Here is a 13738-nt window from a genome sequence, read left to right on the forward strand (position 1 = left end):
TTGGATGGTGTTCTAACACGGAATCAATTCGATGTTATCCTCGGGCGCAAGCAGAAACCACGTTGGACTCCGGGTGAAATTTCGACAGCCTTTGCTATTCGCTATCTTAGCAAGCGATGTTATATGTTTATTCGCGAAGATTTGCGCATTCCATTGCCAGAACTCACAACGCTCAATAACCATGCCAATCATTTAGATCTGCGTAGCGGTTTACTGTCCGATATCACCAGATATATGTACATTGTTGGCTTGGAAATGCAAGAGAAGCAGCTGGCATGCGTTATAACATACGATGAAATGAGCGTGCGTCAACTCATCGAATACGATCAAAAAATGGATGAGATTGTTGGACCGTACAAATATGTACAAGTAATCATGGTAAGCGGATTGTTTGCAAGTTGGAAGCAAATTGTGTTCGTTGCTTTTGACCAACCAATGACAAGCCACATTCTTCAGAAAACAATCTGTGAGTTACACGCAATCCGTTACAACGTAGTTGCGATTAATTCGGACAATGGACCTGGAAACGTGATGCTGCGCAAAAATTTGGGAGTGACCTTAGATAAATCGTATTTTGAACATCCTGTCACAAAAGAGAATATTTATGTGTTCGAAGATAGTCCACATAACTTAAAGTTGTTGCGAAATTGGTTCGTTGGAGAGGGAATTCTGTGGAAAAACTTCAAGATTAACTCTAGGTTAATTATGGCCATCATTGAGGACAGGTCCTATTGTGAACTAACTCCGCTTTTTGCTCTTAATTATGGACACATCAATCTGACATCTCTTGAAAAACAGAACGTTGCAAAGGCCGCTCAACTTGTGTCTCACACAACATCAACTGCTCTGAAACAACGATTCATAAATACAGCCGAAGAAGAAGAAGAAGCCAGTATTGTAGCAGAATTTATAGAAATTTGTAATAGCTGGTTCGATATTTTCAATTCATACAATCCATTCGCACCAGTTGAAATGAAGAAGTCTTATTCTGCCACTGATTACCAACTCCAAGCTTTGGATCAAATGATGCAAATGATGCGAGATTGTCGACCAATCAACAAAAGCAGGAAAGTATATATGACCCTAACAACATTTCAGCAGTCGATCATAATGAAACGATATGAAACGAAAATATGACATCAAATTTATTTTAACATTTAAGGTAAGCCTAAATTTCTTCGAATAAATATATAAAGCCTTCCTATAAATCTATATGCATTTTCAGTTGAACCAAGATTTACTTGAGAATCTGTTTTCTCAAATTCGTTCCAGAGGGGGCCTGAATGATAGGCCAGCTCCCCTGGACGTTATACGCCGAATACGCCTAATAATTCTCGGAAAAACTCCTGGAATCACACAAAACAACGTAAATACATACGACCAGAAAAATATATCTCACGTAGAGGACAACTATATCACGACCATGTTGTTCCAAAAAGCTGATATACAGTTGCTGGAAAATTCAGATTTGGCTGATGCGGAAGATTTTTCAAATCAACAATCTGATGAATGTAAGTATCCTGAAATGAGAGATGATAACTTCATGTAATCAACAATTCTTATTTCTGCAGTTTTAACATTCACTGTCAACGACGATAACACTTGCATTGAACATCGGAATGTGAATTCGTCAATACCGACCTCGGTCATGCAAAACATTCAAGAAAAGGATGGTTTTGCATATCTTTTAGGCTGGGTCGCATTTAAGTTGAAAAAAACACACCCAGACCTTGGAGATAAAACGAGCAATCTGTCTAATCGTGATGTTACCCTTTTTTAGCTAATTTGTCCTATGGTGGCTTAACTGTACCATCTGCAGCTTTTCAAGTCATTGTCAAGTCAAGTCATTTCAAGTCATTGTTATCAAAAATAGGGTGACAAAAATTGTCGATGAAATGAAAAATCTAACTTTCTTACCTTTATTGATAGAGGTAAACATAGTTCTACAATATTGTAGCCCTGGTTATTTTAAGTAACTTTGTGGAACAATATTTCTTTCTATCTCTTCAAATAACCGATATAGCGCTTTTTCTCTAGGTTGAGTTAGGGTTACCATGAAAAAAAAAAAGGTTTTTTTGCTCTAACTTTTATATGTAAAATTCTACATCAAAACTGTCTTCGAATGACTTTTAGAGCTTTCCAATCCACGCATTTTACGGTGCATAACTTGTATGTATCTTAATTCTACTCAAAGTTATTGATGTTTTTTCCCCGAAAGCACGACCTTTTCATTTGCTAGTCGCTCTTTTTGGGGCAAACATAAAAAAAATTATTGATGGCATTTTAAAGAGCACATTTGATTCTACATAAGGTGTAACTTCCAAAAGAGTGTTATTTTTTGTATTTGAGTAAATTAAATTTGAAATTATGAGTTTTTGCATATAAATGAACAAGTTGCAATTTTTAAATGCATATAGTAAGCGTAGATTTTAAAGCAGCGTCACTTTAGTTCAGTCTTATAGCCACTCAACATGGAGGTTCACATTTTTGTTTTTGTTTTCGGTGGACGAAGTATAGAAGACGTTATACAATTATTACGAGAAAAATGCCAAGATATATGTTTTTTGAGTGCCAGAAAGTGCCTGAAATGCCAAATGCTGAGCCGAAGGATGAAGCGTAACCGTGTTCGGGAATTACAGAAAAAATTTCTGCTGAAGAACTGGGCTTCGCAACAGCTTCGGATCCAGTATTATCTCTTAGTAATAGGCAAGCACCAAAGTATTCCGATCTTCTGATTCCGGAAAATGCTAAGCATTTGATTTTGTGGTTTTTTATTTGTATGATTTTTATTTATTACTATGAATTTAATTTCCATTATAACAACTAAAACAGGTTAATATGTACATACGGAAGATTATAAAAATAAATTTGAATAAAACAATAGGAACAACAAAAGTTTGGTAAAATAATGTCATCAATCAACTCATCGCCAGTAAAATATGTCAATATATTACTAAAAAATAAGCCCCGAGTAGTTCTTCATACGGTTTCTATTCAGGAAGCATTTGATAATTTGTGGGTCCCCGCTTTTCTTTTTATACAATAAATATATTTCATTGTAGAAAAAGAAAATAGTCAGAAATTTTTCTCGTAATAATTGTATAACGTCTTTTATATTTCGTCCACCGAAAAAGGAAATCAACAATGTGTCTTCTTTGAACCTCCATGTTGAGTGGCTATAAGACTGAACTGAAGTGATGCTGCTTTAAAGTCTACGCTTACTATATGCATTTAAAAATTGCAACTTGTTCATTTATATGCAAAAACTCATAATTTAAAATTTAATTTACTCAAATACATAAAATAACACTCTTTTGAAAGTTTCACCTTATGTAGAGTCAAATATGCTCTTTAAAATGCTATCAATAATTTTTTATTATGTTTGCCCCAAAAAGAACGACAAGCAAATGAAAAGGTCGTGTTTTCGGGGAAAAAACATCAATAACTTTGAGTAGAATTAAGATACATACAAGTTATGCACCGTAAAATGCGTGGATTGGAAAGCTCTAAAGATCATTCAAAGACAGTTTTGATGTAGAATTTTACATATAAAAGTTAGAGCAAAAAAACCTTTTTTCTCATGGTAACCCTAACTGAACCTAGAGAAAAAGCGTTATATCGGTTATTTGAAGAGATAGAAAGAAATATTGTTCCACAAAGTTACTTAAAATAACCAGAGCTACAATATTGTCGAACTATGTTTACCTCTATCTATAAAGATAAGAAAGTTAGATTTTTTATTTCATCGTAAATTTTGGTCACCCTATTTTTGATAACATAAAAATAAGCGCTCTATTATATGTAACAACTTTGTCGAAGATAGTTTTTGTCTCTAGACATCACTGTTGAGCTCTAGATGCTAATTTGAATAGATGAATAGAATTTAATTTAAAAATTGTTATGGAGTGCCGAAATCGATTGACGCAAAAATTTCATCAATCCTTCATGAAATGACTGAGCAATAAGCGTTTGAAACTGGACAATTTTCACGATGTACTCGATTTTCGATTTTCAATTTGTACCCCAATATGTTCCCGAAAGACGTAATCCTACGTCAAAAGCAAATATGATGTTGTCATTGGAGAAAGAAAAAAATATGAAATCGTTCAGTAAGCAGTTGAAAGAAAACCACAATTTGTGAAACGGAACACATAAATAACACACAACTTATCAAACATGTACAAGAAATGTTGGATGGTGTTCTAACACGGAATCAATTCGATGTTATCCTCGGGCGCAAGCAGAAACCACGTTGGACTCCGGGTGAAATTTCGACAGCCTTTGCTATTCGCTATCTTAGCAAGCGATGTTATATGTTTATTCGCGAAGATTTGCGCATTCCATTGCCAGAACTCACAACGCTCAATAACCATGCCAATCATTTAGATCTGCGTAGCGGTTTACTGTCCGATATCACCAGATATATGTACATTGTTGGCTTGGAAATGCAAGAGAAGCAGCTGGCATGCGTTATAACATACGATGAAATGAGCGTGCGTCAACTCATCGAATACGATCAAAAAATGGATGAGATTGTTGGACCGTACAAATATGTACAAGTAATCATGGTAAGCGGATTGTTTGCAAGTTGGAAGCAAATTGTGTTCGTTGCTTTTGACCAACCAATGACAAGCCACATTCTTCAGAAAACAATCTGTGAGTTACACGCAATCCGTTACAACGTAGTTGCGATTAATTCGGACAATGGACCTGGAAACGTGATGCTGCGCAAAAATTTGGGAGTGACCTTAGATAAATCGTATTTTGAACATCCTGTCACAAAAGAGAATATTTATGTGTTCGAAGATAGTCCACATAACTTAAAGTTGTTGCGAAATTGGTTCGTTGGAGAGGGAATTCTGTGGAAAAACTTCAAGATTAACTCTAGGTTAATTATGGCCATCATTGAGGACAGGTCCTATTGTGAACTAACTCCGCTTTTTGCTCTTAATTATGGACACATCAATCTGACATCTCTTGAAAAACAGAACGTTGCAAAGGCCGCTCAACTTGTGTCTCACACAACATCAACTGCTCTGAAACAACGATTCATAAATACAGCCGAAGAAGAAGAAGAAGCCAGTATTGTAGCAGAATTTATAGAAATTTGTAATAGCTGGTTCGATATTTTCAATTCATACAATCCATTCGCACCAGTTGAAATGAAGAAGTCTTATTCTGCCACTGATTACCAACTCCAAGCTTTGGATCAAATGATGCAAATGATGCGAGATTGTCGACCAATCAACAAAAGCAGGAAAGTATATATGACCCTAACAACATTTCAGCAGTCGATCATAATGAAACGATATGAAACGAAAATATGACATCAAATTTATTTTAACATTTAAGGTAAGCCTAAATTTCTTCGAATAAATATATAAAGCCTTCCTATAAATCTATATGCATTTTCAGTTGAACCAAGATTTACTTGAGAATCTGTTTTCTCAAATTCGTTCCAGAGGGGGCCTGAATGATAGGCCAGCTCCCCTGGACGTTATACGCCGAATACGCCTAATAATTCTCGGAAAAACTCCTGGAATCACACAAAACAACGTAAATACATACGACCAGAAAAATATATCTCACGTAGAGGACAACTATATCACGACCATGTTGTTCCAAAAAGCTGATATACAGTTGCTGGAAAATTCAGATTTGGCTGATGCGGAAGATTTTTCAAATCAACAATCTGATGAATGTAAGTATCCTGAAATGAGAGATGATAACTTCATGTAATCAACAATTCTTATTTCTGCAGTTTTAACATTCACTGTCAACGACGATAACACTTGCATTGAACATCGGAATGTGAATTCGTCAATACCGACCTCGGTCATGCAAAACATTCAAGAAAAGGATGGTTTTGCATATCTTTTAGGCTGGGTCGCATTTAAGTTGAAAAAAACACACCCAGACCTTGGAGATAAAACGAGCAATCTGTCTAATCGTGATGTTACCCTTTTTTAGCTAATTTGTCCTATGGTGGCTTAACTGTACCATCTGCAGCTTTTCAAGTCATTGCACTATGGTCCAGGAGGTGCATTTAAGTGGAAATTAGCATCTAGAGCTCGACAGTGATTCTCTAGACAAAAACTGTCTTCGACAAAGTTGTTACATATAATAGAGCGCTCATTTTTATGTTATCAAAAATAGGGTGACAAAAATTGTCGATGAAATGAAAAATCTAACTTTCTTACCTTTATTGATAGAGGTAAACATAGTTCTACAATATTGTAGCCCTGGTTATTTTAAGTAACTTTGTGGAACAATATTTCTTTCTATCTCTTCAAATAACCGATATAGCGCTTTTTCTCTAGGTTGAGTTAGGGTTACCATGAAAAAAAAAAGGTTTTTTTGCTCTAACTTTTATATGTAAAATTCTACATCAAAACTGTCTTCGAATGACTTTTAGAGCTTTCCAATCCACGCATTTTACGGTGCATAACTTGTATGTATCTTAATTCTACTCAAAGTTATTGATGTTTTTTCCCCGAAAGCACGACCTTTTCATTTGCTAGTCGCTCTTTTTGGGGCAAACATAAAAAAAATTATTGATGGCATTTTAAAGAGCACATTTGATTCTACATAAGGTGTAACTTCCAAAAGAGTGTTATTTTTTGTATTTGAGTAAATTAAATTTGAAATTATGAGTTTTTGCATATAAATGAACAAGTTGCAATTTTTAAATGCATATAGTAAGCGTAGATTTTAAAGCAGCGTCACTTTAGTTCAGTCTTATAGCCACTCAACATGGAGGTTCACATTTTTGTTTTTGTTTTCGGTGGACGAAGTATAGAAGACGTTATACAATTATTACGAGAAAAATGCCAAGATATATGTTTTTTGAGTGCCAGAAAGTGCCTGAAATGCCAAATGCTGAGCCGAAGGATGAAGCGTAACCGTGTTCGGGAATTACAGAAAAAATTTCTGCTGAAGAACTGGGCTTCGCAACAGCTTCGGATCCAGTATTATCTCTTAGTAATAGGCAAGCACCAAAGTATTCCGATCTTCTGATTCCGGAAAATGCTAAGCATTTGATTTTGTGGTTTTTTATTTGTATGATTTTTATTTATTACTATGAATTTAATTTCCATTATAACAACTAAAACAGGTTAATATGTACATACGGAAGATTATAAAAATAAATTTGAATAAAACAATAGGAACAACAAAAGTTTGGTAAAATAATGTCATCAATCAACTCATCGCCAGTAAAATATGTCAATATATTACTAAAAAATAAGCCCCGAGTAGTTCTTCATACGGTTTCTATTCAGGAAGCATTTGATAATTTGTGGGTCCCCGCTTTTCTTTTTATACAATAAATATATTTCATTGTAGAAAAAGAAAATAGTCAGAAATTTTTCTCGTAATAATTGTATAACGTCTTTTATATTTCGTCCACCGAAAAAGGAAATCAACAATGTGTCTTCTTTGAACCTCCATGTTGAGTGGCTATAAGACTGAACTGAAGTGATGCTGCTTTAAAGTCTACGCTTACTATATGCATTTAAAAATTGCAACTTGTTCATTTATATGCAAAAACTCATAATTTAAAATTTAATTTACTCAAATACATAAAATAACACTCTTTTGAAAGTTTCACCTTATGTAGAGTCAAATATGCTCTTTAAAATGCTATCAATAATTTTTTATTATGTTTGCCCCAAAAAGAACGACAAGCAAATGAAAAGGTCGTGTTTTCGGGGAAAAAACATCAATAACTTTGAGTAGAATTAAGATACATACAAGTTATGCACCGTAAAATGCGTGGATTGGAAAGCTCTAAAGATCATTCAAAGACAGTTTTGATGTAGAATTTTACATATAAAAGTTAGAGCAAAAAAACCTTTTTTCTCATGGTAACCCTAACTGAACCTAGAGAAAAAGCGTTATATCGGTTATTTGAAGAGATAGAAAGAAATATTGTTCCACAAAGTTACTTAAAATAACCAGAGCTACAATATTGTCGAACTATGTTTACCTCTATCTATAAAGATAAGAAAGTTAGATTTTTTATTTCATCGTAAATTTTGGTCACCCTATTTTTGATAACATAAAAATAAGCGCTCTATTATATGTAACAACTTTGTCGAAGATAGTTTTTGTCTCTAGACATCACTGTTGAGCTCTAGATGCTAATTTGAATAGATGAATAGAATTTAATTTAAAAATTGTTATGGAGTGCCGAAATCGATTGACGCAAAAATTTCATCAATCCTTCATGAAATGACTGAGCAATAAGCGTTTGAAACTGGACAATTTTCACGATGTACTCGATTTTCGATTTTCAATTTGTACCCCAATATGTTCCCGAAAGACGTAATCCTACGTCAAAAGCAAATATGATGTTGTCATTGGAGAAAGAAAAAAATATGAAATCGTTCAGTAAGCAGTTGAAAGAAAACCACAATTTGTGAAACGGAACACATAAATAACACACAACTTATCAAACATGTACAAGAAATGTTGGATGGTGTTCTAACACGGAATCAATTCGATGTTATCCTCGGGCGCAAGCAGAAACCACGTTGGACTCCGGGTGAAATTTCGACAGCCTTTGCTATTCGCTATCTTAGCAAGCGATGTTATATGTTTATTCGCGAAGATTTGCGCATTCCATTGCCAGAACTCACAACGCTCAATAACCATGCCAATCATTTAGATCTGCGTAGCGGTTTACTGTCCGATATCACCAGATATATGTACATTGTTGGCTTGGAAATGCAAGAGAAGCAGCTGGCATGCGTTATAACATACGATGAAATGAGCGTGCGTCAACTCATCGAATACGATCAAAAAATGGATGAGATTGTTGGACCGTACAAATATGTACAAGTAATCATGGTAAGCGGATTGTTTGCAAGTTGGAAGCAAATTGTGTTCGTTGCTTTTGACCAACCAATGACAAGCCACATTCTTCAGAAAACAATCTGTGAGTTACACGCAATCCGTTACAACGTAGTTGCGATTAATTCGGACAATGGACCTGGAAACGTGATGCTGCGCAAAAATTTGGGAGTGACCTTAGATAAATCGTATTTTGAACATCCTGTCACAAAAGAGAATATTTATGTGTTCGAAGATAGTCCACATAACTTAAAGTTGTTGCGAAATTGGTTCGTTGGAGAGGGAATTCTGTGGAAAAACTTCAAGATTAACTCTAGGTTAATTATGGCCATCATTGAGGACAGGTCCTATTGTGAACTAACTCCGCTTTTTGCTCTTAATTATGGACACATCAATCTGACATCTCTTGAAAAACAGAACGTTGCAAAGGCCGCTCAACTTGTGTCTCACACAACATCAACTGCTCTGAAACAACGATTCATAAATACAGCCGAAGAAGAAGAAGAAGCCAGTATTGTAGCAGAATTTATAGAAATTTGTAATAGCTGGTTCGATATTTTCAATTCATACAATCCATTCGCACCAGTTGAAATGAAGAAGTCTTATTCTGCCACTGATTACCAACTCCAAGCTTTGGATCAAATGATGCAAATGATGTGAGATTGTCGACCAATCAACAAAAGCAGGAAAGTATATATGACCCTAACAACATTTCAGCAGTCGATCATAATGAAACGATATGAAACGAAAATATGACATCAAATTTATTTTAACATTTAAGGTAAGCCTAAATTTCTTCGAATAAATATATAAAGCCTTCCTATAAATCTATATGCATTTTCAGTTGAACCAAGATTTACTTGAGAATCTGTTTTCTCAAATTCGTTCCAGAGGGGGCCTGAATGATAGGCCAGCTCCCCTGGACGTTATACGCCGAATACGCCTAATAATTCTCGGAAAAACTCCTGGAATCACACAAAACAACGTAAATACATACGACCAGAAAAATATATCTCACGTAGAGGACAACTATATCACGACCATGTTGTTCCAAAAAGCTGATATACAGTTGCTGGAAAATTCAGATTTGGCTGATGCGGAAGATTTTTCAAATCAACAATCTGATGAATGTAAGTATCCTGAAATGAGAGATGATAACTTCATGTAATCAACAATTCTTATTTCTGCAGTTTTAACATTCACTGTCAACGACGATAACACTTGCATTGAACATCGGAATGTGAATTCGTCAATACCGACCTCGGTCATGCAAAACATTCAAGAAAAGGATGGTTTTGCATATCTTTTAGGCTGGGTCGCATTTAAGTTGAAAAAAACACACCCAGACCTTGGAGATAAAACGAGCAATCTGTCTAATCGTGATGTTACCCTTTTTTAGCTAATTTGTCCTATGGTGGCTTAACTGTACCATCTGCAGCTTTTCAAGTCATTGCACTATGGTCCAGGAGGTGCATTTAAGTGGAAATTAGCATCTAGAGCTCGACAGTGATTCTCTAGACAAAAACTGTCTTCGACAAAGTTGTTACATATAATAGAGCGCTCATTTTTATGTTATCAAAAATAGGGTGACAAAAATTGTCGATGAAATGAAAAATCTAACTTTCTTACCTTTATTGATAGAGGTAAACATAGTTCTACAATATTGTAGCCCTGGTTATTTTAAGTAACTTTGTGGAACAATATTTCTTTCTATCTCTTCAAATAACCGATATAGCGCTTTTTCTCTAGGTTGAGTTAGGGTTACCATGAAAAAAAAAGGTTTTTTTGCTCTAACTTTTATATGTAAAATTCTACATCAAAACTGTCTTCGAATGACTTTTAGAGCTTTCCAATCCACGCATTTTACGGTGCATAACTTGTATGTATCTTAATTCTACTCAAAGTTATTGATGTTTTTTCCCCGAAAGCACGACCTTTTCATTTGCTAGTCGCTCTTTTTGGGGCAAACATAAAAAAAATTATTGATGGCATTTTAAAGAGCACATTTGATTCTACATAAGGTGTAACTTCCAAAAGAGTGTTATTTTTTGTATTTGAGTAAATTAAATTTGAAATTATGAGTTTTTGCATATAAATGAACAAGTTGCAATTTTTAAATGCATATCGTAAGCGTAGATTTTAAAGCAGCGTCACTTTAGTTCAGTCTTATAGCCACTCAACATGGAGGTTCACATTTTTGTTTTTGTTTTCGGTGGACGAAGTATAGAAGACGTTATACAATTATTACGAGAAAAATGCCAAGATATATGTTTTTTGAGTGCCAGAAAGTGCCTGAAATGCCAAATGCTGAGCCGAAGGATGAAGCGTAACCGTGTTCGGGAATTACAGAAAAAATTTCTGCTGAAGAACTGGGCTTCGCAACAGCTTCGGATCCAGTATTATCTCTTAGTAATAGGCAAGCACCAAAGTATTCCGATCTTCTGATTCCGGAAAATGCTAAGCATTTGATTTTGTGGTTTTTTATTTGTATGATTTTTATTTATTACTATGAATTTAATTTCCATTATAACAACTAAAACAGGTTAATATGTACATACGGAAGATTATAAAAATAAATTTGAATAAAACAATAGGAACAACAAAAGTTTGGTAAAATAATGTCATCAATCAACTCATCGCCAGTAAAATATGTCAATATATTACTAAAAAATAAGCCCCGAGTAGTTCTTCATACGGTTTCTATTCAGGAAGCATTTGATAATTTGTGGGTCCCCGCTTTTCTTTTTATACAATAAATATATTTCATTGTAGAAAAAGAAAATAGTCAGAAATTTTTCTCGTAATAATTGTATAACGTCTTTTATATTTCGTCCACCGAAAAAGGAAATCAACAATGTGTCTTCTTTGAACCTCCATGTTGAGTGGCTATAAGACTGAACTGAAGTGATGCTGCTTTAAAGTCTACGCTTACTATATGCATTTAAAAATTGCAACTTGTTCATTTATATGCAAAAACTCATAATTTAAAATTTAATTTACTCAAATACATAAAATAACACTCTTTTGAAAGTTTCACCTTATGTAGAGTCAAATATGCTCTTTAAAATGCTATCAATAATTTTTTATTATGTTTGCCCCAAAAAGAACGACAAGCAAATGAAAAGGTCGTGTTTTCGGGGAAAAAACATCAATAACTTTGAGTAGAATTAAGATACATACAAGTTATGCACCGTAAAATGCGTGGATTGGAAAGCTCTAAAGATCATTCAAAGACAGTTTTGATGTAGAATTTTACATATAAAAGTTAGAGCAAAAAAAACCTTTTTTCTCATGGTAACCCTAACTGAACCTAGAGAAAAAGCGTTATATCGGTTATTTGAAGAGATAGAAAGAAATATTGTTCCACAAAGTTACTTAAAATAACCAGAGCTACAATATTGTCGAACTATGTTTACCTCTATCTATAAAGATAAGAAAGTTAGATTTTTTATTTCATCGTAAATTTTGGTCACCCTATTTTTGATAACATAAAAATAAGCGCTCTATTATATGTAACAACTTTGTCGAAGATAGTTTTTGTCTCTAGACATCACTGTTGAGCTCTAGATGCTAATTTCCACTTAAATGCACCTCCTGTACCATAGTGCATTGGATTAGAAATGGAAAAAAATCTTTGTTTCAAATCTAGGGGTTAATGTGGTGTCCACCATTGTAAATTGAGTTCTTGAAGCTTATCCGAACTTCGATTATACTATAGTCAAAACCTTTATTAAAATAAGAACAATCGCTAGACTACGCTATTGCAATCTTCAATTGCAATATTATATATATTAGGCTGTCAAAAAATTCCTGCGGCATTTTTTTTGAATTTTCATTTGTTCATAAAATTAGTTACAATCATCTGTTTTAAGTCAAATATGCGCCGTTTTGTTCGATTACTTGTTCCCAACGAGATGCCAACTTCATAATATCCCTGTTATAACTTCTGACTACCTAGCTCGTTCGCCATGGACAAAAACAGTTGGTAGTTACTTGGCGCAAGGTCCGGACTATACGGCGGATGCAAAAGAACCTCCCATCCGAGATCTCGGAGCTTCTAGCGCGTCACCAAAGAAGTGTGTGGCCTGGCGTTGCCCTGATGGAAGACAATGCGGCCTCTGTTTATCAAAGATGGCCTCTTCTTCATGAGTGCTACCTTCAAGCGGTCCAGTTGTTGGCAGTACAGGTCCGAATTGAGCGTTTGGCCATAGGGAAGCAGCTCATAATAGATTATTCCTTGACAATCCCACCAAACCCACAGCAGAACCTTCCTGGCCGTTAATGAGGGCTTGGCCACCGTCTGAGCCGCTTCAGCGGGTTTCGACCACGACCGTTTGCGCTTCACGTTGTCGTAAGTGACCCAATTTTCATCGCCAGTCACCATCCGCTTCAGAAACGGGTCGATTTTGTTGCGATTCAGCAGCGGTCAAAGATGTTTTTTTGCGTCAACGTGTGTGGCACCCATACATCGAGCTTCTTTGTGAATCCAAGCTTCTTCAAATGGTTAATAACAGTTTGATGACTTATCCCCAGCTCTTGGCCGATGCTACGGCTGCTACTATGCCGGTCTTTCTCGGCTAATTCAGCGATTTTGTCGCAATTTTCGACGACAGGCCTTCCGGAGCGTGGCGCATCTTCGACGACCTCTACACCAGAACGAAAACGTTGAAACCATCGTTGTGCGGTGGAAATGGAAACTGTATCGGGTCCATAAACTGCACAAATTTTATTGGCAGCTTGAGATACATTTTTGCCTTTGTCATAGTAGTACTGTAAAATATGTCGGTTTTTCTCTATATTTTGCTCCATATTTGCGACACTATAACTCACGAACGAATTAACCAAACAAAACACTGTCAAGGACTATATTATAGCACGCAAAAAT

Source organism: Toxorhynchites rutilus, chromosome 2 (genome assembly GCF_029784135.1).
Source record: "Toxorhynchites rutilus septentrionalis strain SRP chromosome 2, ASM2978413v1, whole genome shotgun sequence".
NCBI classification, from domain to species: domain Eukaryota; kingdom Metazoa; phylum Arthropoda; class Insecta; order Diptera; family Culicidae; genus Toxorhynchites; species Toxorhynchites rutilus.